Below are 9,569 nucleotides of genomic sequence, written 5' to 3' on the forward strand. Positions count from 1 at the left end.
TATACAGTTTTAATCCAGGAAGACATTGATTCTACTTTTGACACTACTTTTTTATTTTTATTTTTATTTTATTTTATTTTATTATTTTTAATGAGGGAAAGAAAATCTAAAATACAGGCCCCCCTTAAAAAATAAATAAAAATAAAAAAAATACAGGCCCCTCTCTGTCGTCTCCACACTGGGAGCACTTCTGCTACAGCCCCTCATCCCCTGAAAATGTGCACCTGTGCAAAGCTCGTCTCCACCCCTTCTTGGTCAGGATCCCCTCCCAGCTGCCCAGCCAGGTCACCGTCTGCAGTGGTGCTAAAACCACCGGAGACACTGACAGATCAGAGCCTCAGCAGCTTGGCAGCCCCACACCCCCGACCTCACTCCTAGCCGCAGCTTCCGAACCAGCGCCACTTCTAGGGACGTTGACCCAGCAGCCACGTTCACTGGGGCTGGGGCTGACACTATGGGGTGGCTGGCTCTGGGGCTAGAACTGGGACTGTGTTTGGGAGCCTCATCCTTGGTTATGCCAGGAATCCCTCTCTGAAGCAAAAGCTGTTCTCCTACGCCGTTCTGGACTTTGGCCTCTCAGAGGCTCTTGCCTGATGGTGGCCTTTCTCATCCTCTTCGCCATGTGACGGAGCCCTCTCCACCTCCCATAGGTCTTTCTCCCATGTCTTGTCTGCCCTGTATGTTGCTTTTCCTATACCTTCCCAGGCAGCCTGGGGAAACTGGTTGGCTCAGGGTTTGACAGAAGGAAGACAAATAAATACTGTATTAATAAGAAAAAAAAATAAAATATAATATCAAAGTATTGTCAAACAAAAACATTCCATAAATCAGGAAAAAATGTCAATATGGAAAATATGGAATAAAGACTATCATTTCACTAATGTAACTACTGTATTTTCCCCTACAGATGGCTTGCAGAATCATCAACTCTTAAAATTCAGTGGAGACCACGGAATTTTGAACAGTTTAGATCCTGCAGTGGTACAGAAACCTAAAAAGTGGAGGACAGGAAGGCGGGGAGGTTTACTAAATGCTTTCCTAGGGGAAGCTACGCGACCAAGTGCAGCTGAGCAAAAAGCCACATTTTCCAGGGCCAGATGCCTGGGTCATAAGGGGGTTTGTTAGGTCCCTGTCATGCCACTGAATCAGAGACCAAAGGGGATTTGGAGAGAAATATGGAGGCCTTAGTTGTTCTTTGCCTGGAAGGAGGGAAGGAGAAAGGAGATGTGAGCACCTTCTTTGGACGCCTATACCTGGCCCACCACATGGTTTTCACCTTCAGAAAAAGAAATCTCTGACAGGAAGTTGCATTATTTGTCCCCATGCTCCTCACTAAGGGAGCTGTTAGGACATCCTTCTGGAAAAGAGGAAGAATGGAGGCAATTGATATCTTAATGCACAAAATCTAACTAGAGTTGGAAACGGGAGGAAGTATATGTTTTGGTTTGTTTGTTTTAACCAATCCATCCATCAACCAATTTTTTAACACACGTTTATTGAGCAACTACTACGTGCCACGCGCTTGTGCCAAGTTCTGGGGCTAAAAGAGACCTGCTCCTTAGAAACCTCAAGCCCAAGAAAGAGAGTCCAGTATAAACAAGTAAGTGCTACACTAGTCCCGGTGATGAGGCAGTTGTGTGTACAAGGTCCCAGGGGTACAAAGGAGTGGTCAAGTCTATCGGTGTGGGTGGGAGGAGAAAGGGACTGTAGTCACTTAAAATATAGCTTCCCGTTCTCTGATATTCTTCCCTTTGGGAGGTGGGGTCGATACCTGTCCCCCTGCATCCGGGCCGGTGTGTGCCTGCTTTGACACACAGAGTACGGCGGGAACGAAGGCTAGTCTTGAAAACCCCGGAGGCTTCCTCCAGGTTGTTTTGCAATGTTTCTGGACGCTCCCTTGTTACACTTCCTCTCAGAACCCAACAGCCATTTAGTGAGAAGACGAAGGCCCTTGGGGAGGCCATATGCAGGCCTTGGATTTCCTTCTAACCCCTGCCGTGGGCTCCTCCAGTCCCACCCCAAGCCGTCGGATGATCCAGCCCAAGCCCCTTGTATCTATCTCTCTGAACGGAGCCGCAGTCTTCATCGGACACAAGCCACCTGTGCCTTGTGCGCCCTGGCGGAGTATTCCACCATACGCGACAAGGATGGGCCCAGGGGATGTTATGGTAAGTGCCACAAGCCAGTGACCAAAGGACGCGCACTGCAGGATTCCACCTACATGAGACATCTAAGCCAGTCAGATTCACAGGATCGAAGGGTGGAATGGTGGTCACCAAGGGCCGCCAGGAGGAGGATCTGGGCGGTCAGTAATCAAGGGTTCAGTTAAGTAGGGTGAACAAGGCCTAGAGGTTGCCGTACAACATCGGAACGCATGATTCACAGAACTGTACTGTACACCTAACAATTTTGTGAAGAAGGTAGATCGCATTTTAAATGCTCTTACCGCAGTAAAATAAAATTTATTTTGAAAAGTAAAATAAAACATGAGGTACCTGCCTGGCTCAGTCGGTTAAGCATCTGGCTCTTGATTTCTGCTCAGGTCATGATCTCAGAGTCATGAGACAGAGCCCCGCGTCGGGCTCTGTGCTGGGCGTGGAGCCTGCTTAAGATGCTCTCTCCCTCTCCCCCTCCACTCCCCCACTCGCTCTTTCTCTGTAAATAAATAAATAAATACAATCTAAAAGAAGAGAAATTTCTGACTTACAGAATCCAGAAGCATAATAAAATTGTGGTTGTTTTTATGCCACTAAGTTATTGGTGGTTTGTTAGGCAGCAACAGGCAATCACAACAGGAGACTTCCAGGGAAGGCTTTATAAAATATATAACACTTGAACGAAACCTAATCCACCCTAACAGTACAGACTTTGATCTTAAAGTGGGGTAAAAAAAAAAAAATCCCAATTCTACAAGGAACTAGCTACGTCATTTAGGTGACCCTAATGGGTTTGTTGTATGTATTATGACATAATGACAGACAGTGTTTCTTACACGGTTGGCACAACGTAAGCCATTGATGTTTAAGAAATATGAGTAGAAGTAATAAGAGCAAAAGCAATCAGTCGCACTGGTATGGGGTCTACCATTCTAGTTGGGGTACCCTCCTGACATGGGTCACCCAGGACAATTCTCATGTATTCCCATTGTCCTGGTATCCTTTCTATTTTCACATTGGGGCAAAGGTTACTTATTTACCTTTATCCTTTCTATTTTGCTTTTTCTGGGGGGCGTTATTTATCTTTATCCTTTCTATTTTCGCATCTAGGAGGGTTAATTATTTATCTTTAAAACGAAGCATCAACATTAATAGTTGCATTAAAACAAACTGGGGTAGATTGGATAGACCTTTGCTTTGTACTTCCAGGTTCTGCTGTGCAGTGAGCAGAATTCTCAGTACAGCTTGGCCTTAAATCAAAAGAATACTTTTCCCATCTCTTTCCAGAAAAATCTAACAATCACCTTTTTTTTTTTTTCTCCTGCAAGGACAACATGGATGACCCTGTAACAAAATAAAAGTGCATTGGGGGTAAGCAACAAGGAGCAGGTAAGTCCTTGCAGGGCAGAGCGGTAGTGAAAAAATATTCAAAGCTTCTTCTGCCTCCTGTGGCCACGTGGCAAGGGAGCTGTGGGGGCACAGCCTCTGCTTTAGTGTTTGAGGCCTACCAGCTGCTCATCCGCAGCATTACTGGGAAGCACTGGAAACTCTAAATCGGATGTGGCCGAAGTAATTGGAGGAAATGGAGCCTGGACAGTCGTTGTGTAGAATGTATAAAAGTGGTCTGAATGCTTTGCTACAGTGGTTTAGCCTTTTATTATGCAGGGATAATGGTATTTGTGATATTTTATAATATATATTATACAGTAAATGCAATGTTGTATTTTGGGGTTAGGCTCTTGTATTTTGCAATAAACCCTTTCGACAGCAATGCACTCAAAAAAATTGATGATGTTTATTATCTAACCATTGGAAATCGTAGTGATAGCACGGAAAAATAAAAATAGGCTTCAGATACATCCCCATCTACCTCAAAAGTGGGAGTGGGTAGTTATTTTAGGAAGACTATGAAGAACTTTTCATCAAGGATCACATGAGTCTTTTAATTCATTTCACTCATTTCTGATTTACATTATTTTTAAACATGTATGAAAAGTAAAACAATTGCAATTAATATGTTGACCCTTGTCAGGACTTTTCAAACACTTAAATAAAGGCTGTTTTACATCAGTGACATCAGATGCTTCAAGTGGGAAGTCAAGTAAATTAATTCCAATGGTATGATTTTTTTTTTTTTTTAGAGTTTTATTTAAGTAACCGCATCCCACAAGGGGCTCGAACTTACAACCCCTAGATGAAGAGTTGCATGCTTTTCTGACTGAGCCAGCCAGGCACCCTGCGGTGGTTTAACTTTTTAATTCAACTTATGAAACCAATGAAATGCTTCTAAAATTTCCTTTATTTGAAAGGGACATCACTGATGCCATCATGACTGGCACTAGAAAGTAAATAAAAAAATTCTGCACTGAAGAACAAATTACATTTTTTTGACATGATAAAACTAGAATATTTGTGGAGAATAAAGTCATAGTAAACACAACGCTGCATTACACTAGGAAATTCATGGAGCAGAAGTACTTGAAACTAACTGCCAGGCACACTCAACTCATAGTTGCGTCTGAAGCATTTATACTGTATCAGCCACAACCGATAGCTGCTGAAAGACACTCATTTTTATATTCGCATAATTCAGTAACTGACGTATGAACTTCTTGTGACAAGGTTAATGCCGAATAAGAAAAATATGTTAGGATGGCAGGACATGTTTTCTCCTTAGCTGCCCATCATCAGCTAGATTTTTGAAATGCTGACCTTTGACGACTGACCCTGTAAGTCCCCCGTAGCATGTTATAATGCTCTCAAACTTTTCTGAAATGAGTCCTCTAAATTTTTCTTGCATTCTGTCCAAAATCTACTGGAAATGTTTAATCCAATTATTTGATGAATGGAGAGCTGCAAATTCCATTTCCTTGGCCCCACGCCTCCAAACTCTCAGCTCTGTCTTTCCAGCTAAGCTAGACTGCCAGCCTCGGGTTTGGATTCCCCTCCCCGGAAGCGCTGCAGGTAGTGAGCTGGGATAATTGTTGGGACAATTGTTGACTTACCTCATCTGTTTCCTCCTCTCAGGGAGCCCTCTCCTGCCTGCCTATTGTCCAGGATCTTACATCCTTTGTTTCATGTATTTTGTCCATCTGAAAATTGCTTAAGACGAGAGGGTAAATCCAGCCATCACTAGTTTATCAAGGATAGAAACGGAAGTCCCTGAAAATGGTTTGTGAATAGAATCATCATTTATTGGGGAAAAAAAAAAGAATCAATACTTCTATCCACCCATATAATAACATTGAGTAATTAGTAGGTGAATAAACCTGGTGGAGAGTATATGCTTTGTTATTTTTATGTTTCCCTATATTCACAAAAGTATCCCAGTTTGGATGCTAAACTATCTGGTAACTAATTCTAGCGTATTAATAATATTCGCTTGTATTCAGCACTAAAATCATTCACGAAATTTTCTATTACATATTTTAATTTAAATAAAAGTAGGAAGTGTATCAACACCTTAATTTCTTTCATGTGCATTAATTACTGAGCTCATTGGCTGAACTTTGAAACAGCACTATATAATTATCCCCGATTTGGGGATCCCTGGGTGGTTCAGCGGTTCAGCGCCTGCCTTTGGCCCGGGGCGTGATCCTGGAGTCCCAGGATCGAGTCCCACGTTGGGCTCCCAGCATGGAGCCTGCTTCTCCCTCTGCCTGTGTCTCTGCCTCTCTCTCTCTCTCTCTGTCTATCATAAATAAATAAATAAATCTTTAAAAAAAAATCCCCAATTAAACAAAGCTTTCAGAGTGTAAGAGGATTCTGTCAAACTCTACAATACAGCAGCATTCAGGATTCCATGTTATTTTTTTAAACCCGATGTGCAAAAAGTTCAGTTAAATATATACTAGTCACTTTATTTCACCAATATATATCCTTGCTAGATTCCTCTTGTTTTACTATTATTCTCTTATTCTGGCCTCTTATTCTCATACTTTACATATGTTTGATATATACCCTGGAACATGTTTGAATTCTGATAAATATGTAGTATTTTAAGTGTATATTTGTTTTTAATTTACGTTAATGGCATAGTACCATAACATTAATTCTCTTTTTTACATTTCCACGCATGTGTTTTCATCCATCCGTGTCACTACATGTATGTATCTGATCCTCTCTTCCAAGTTGCTACCTCGTGTACCACCGTGTGTATCCGTCACGTGTTATTATACACTGCTCTAGAGATGGGCACCATTGCCTCAGACTCACAACTGTGCAAGTAAATGGATGGTTATCCTTGCTCGCTACCTTCATGGACATGTGTGGACATTTCTCTGTGATATAAATGCAGGAACGGGCTAGCTGGATCATAGGTTCTCTGAGTACTGCCAGGTTATTATTCCTGAAATTATACCCAAGTATAGTCCCACTAGCCATACAGGGGCTTCCCATTTCTCCACATAGTTCCCAACACTCAGAATTTTTGGTATTCTGCGTTTTGCCAAGCTGGTAGGTATAAAATAGCATGTTAGTGTTATGACTACCAGTAGGTTTAAACCTATATCTGATTTCCCTTCTTTTTCTGATCAATTTACATAATTTTCCTTTGTATTTAGATGTAAAATCTTCTTATTGGTGTAGACTTCGTTATACCCTTACAGTTTTCTGTTTTATATTAACCTTGTCTAACCTTAATATTTATTACATCAATATTATTTCCACGTTTTCAGAAGCTCTCCTGTATTCTTAGTTCATAAAGATATCTCCTACATTTTCTTTAATTTTGTTTAACTTTTCTAGTTAGGTCTTTGACTCTTGTGATATTCATTCACTTTTAAATATCATGCCTTATTTTACTCCATGTTGGGGCTTTATCGGGATAAAAAGCTTCTGCACAGTGAAGGAAACAAGCAATAAAACTAAAAGACAACCTACAGAAAGAAAGAAGATATTTGCAAATGGCACATCAGATGAAGGGCTAGTATCCAAAATCTATAAAGAACTTATCAAACTCAACACCCAAAAAATAAAAAACCCAGTTAAGAAATGGGCAGAAGACATGAACAGACATTTCTCTAAAGAAGACATACACATGGCCAACAAGCACATGAGAAAATGCTCCGCATCACTTGCCAACAGGGAAACACAAATAAAACCACAACGAGATAAAACCTCACACCAGTGACAATGGGGAAAATGACCAACTCTGGAAACATAGAGGATGTGGAGAAAGGGTTCCCCTTACACTGTTGGTGGGAATGCAAACCAGTGCAGCCACTGTGGAAAACAGTATAGACGATTCTTAAAAAGTTAAACATAGAACTACACTATGACCCAGCAACTGCACTACTTGGTATTTATCCAAAGAATACAAAAACAGTGATCAAAGGGACACGTGCACCCCAATATTTATAGCAGCACTATCCATAATAACCCATATATGGAAAAAGCCACCCGGATGAAGGGATAAACAAGATGTGATACACACACACACACACACACACACACAGTGGAATATTACTTAGCCTTTGAAAAGAATGAACAATAGCCATTTGCAATGACGTGGATGGAGCTAGAGTGTATTTTGCTAAGTGAAATGTCAGTCAGAGAAAGACAAACACCATGTGATCTTACTCACATGTGGAATTTAAGAAATAAAACAGATGAAGGGATAGGGGAAGGGAAGGAAAAAAGAATAAGATGAAAACAGAGAGGGAGGGATGCCTGGGTGGCTCAGCAGTTGAGCATTTGCCTTTGGCTCAGGGCCGGATCCCAGGGTCCTGGGATCGAGTCCCAGATTGGGCTCTCTGCAGGGCACCTGCTTCTCCCTCTGCCTCTGTCTCTACCTCTCTCTGTGTGTTTCTCATGAATAAATACATAAAATCTTTAATAATAAAAAAAAGCAGAGGAGGTAAACCTTGAAAGACTCTTAACTACGGGAACAAACTGAGGGTTGCTGATGGGTGGGGGGATGAGGTAACTAGGTGACAGGCATTAAGGAGGCCATGGGGTGTGATGAGCACCGGGTGTTATATGCAACTGATGAATCATGAACCTCTACCCTTGAAACTAATAATACATTATATGTAAACTAACTGGAATTAAAATACTGAAAGAAAAAAAATGCACTTTTTCTTTCTGACTAAGAATACCCAATGTGTGCATTTTGTACCTCAGAACCAGACCAAATGGAGTCTGGGCTGGTCACATAGACATCTTTTTTCTTTGTAACCAATGACAGAGCCTTCTGGGGATTTCAACAAGAAGAGGCACAGATCACCAACTTACCAAACAATGATATTGATAAGTTGGTCCACATTTTCCTCAGACTCATGACTACAAAGAGACACTATCAAATCTGTACGATGCAGGCCTTGCCTGGGGGTCAGTGCTGTGTGGGTAATTTAGGAAAACAGCCAACAGAAGCTTGGGGAAACTTACTTAAGATAGTAGATGTCCTTCTGAAGGCTTCCAGTAACCACAGCGTTGTTCACCCACACCCACCCCTCCCCAACCTCGTGCCATCAAGTGAAGCAGAAACTACAAGATGCTTAGACGAAGACGGTCATAGGTGGCAGCAGCTGTCAGATATCTGTACCACTAGTGTGGTAAGAGAGCAACTTGCGTCTGAGCCTCAACTCTCGCCCCCGTACAATCATTATGTTTGCTGTCTACAGCCACCTCTGCTTTTGCTCAGTTTCCACTTTCTTCAAATATAAAAAATACATCAGTATGTTTTCTCAAGATACAGTTCTTTTTTTTTTTTTAATCTGATGCTTGTGTATTTATTTGGAAAGAATGTTTACACCAAAGTCATGCCTAGCTCAACCTTGGAGAAACAGGGACACCATACTCTGTTTAACCTTGGTAAGCATTTTATAGTTAATGTTTGTTCTAGGTCCTTTTATTACCCCATATCATGTAAGAGTAAAATAGGAATTAGAGAAGTGAAATGATACACAACTAGCAAGGAACAGTCTAGATTTCTGAGCACGAGATCTGAGCTCCCTTCTGAGCACATGGTGACTGGGGGAGGACATACTTAGTGGAGGAAGCAACATGAAAAAATATGGAACTACAGAGGCATTTCCAGGAATTCCAGATATTTCTTCATGATGGGAGCTTAGGATGTATGTAGACCTATGGAATAGGGAACCCAAAAGAAAGGCTTAGTGGGGAAAGGTAGAAACTGAAGGCCTCATGATTGATTCGTTAGGTAAAAAGTGGTCATTGAGAGTTCTCAAAAATAAGTAACATACTCAGGTTTGAATTTCCCGAAAAATTTTCTAAATTCTCTAGGACCCTTATGGAGGATAGCGTCAAGGATTAAAGCTGAATAAAAGAATTGTTTGATGATGAAAGTGATGGTGAACATAAACTAAGCCATTAGTAGTAAAGATAAAGAACTTGGGGGAACTTTGAGAGATGCTGGAGTGAACATGCATGAGTCTTGATCCTGATTGACCC

The 9,569-nt window shown here is 41.4% G+C and overlaps 1 pseudogene; it reads left to right on the forward strand.

Moving 5' to 3' along the window:
- The first annotated feature begins 216 nt into the window (after positions 1 to 216).
- On the forward strand, positions 217 to 626 carry LOC129502899 (ATP synthase F(0) complex subunit C2, mitochondrial-like; annotated as a pseudogene).
- Positions 627 to 9,569: the final 8,943 nt, after the last annotated feature.

The sequence above is a fragment of the Nyctereutes procyonoides genome, unplaced genomic scaffold (assembly GCF_905146905.1).
Source record: "Nyctereutes procyonoides isolate TBG_1078 unplaced genomic scaffold, NYPRO_anot_genome, whole genome shotgun sequence".
In the NCBI taxonomy this organism is placed as follows: domain Eukaryota; kingdom Metazoa; phylum Chordata; class Mammalia; order Carnivora; family Canidae; genus Nyctereutes; species Nyctereutes procyonoides.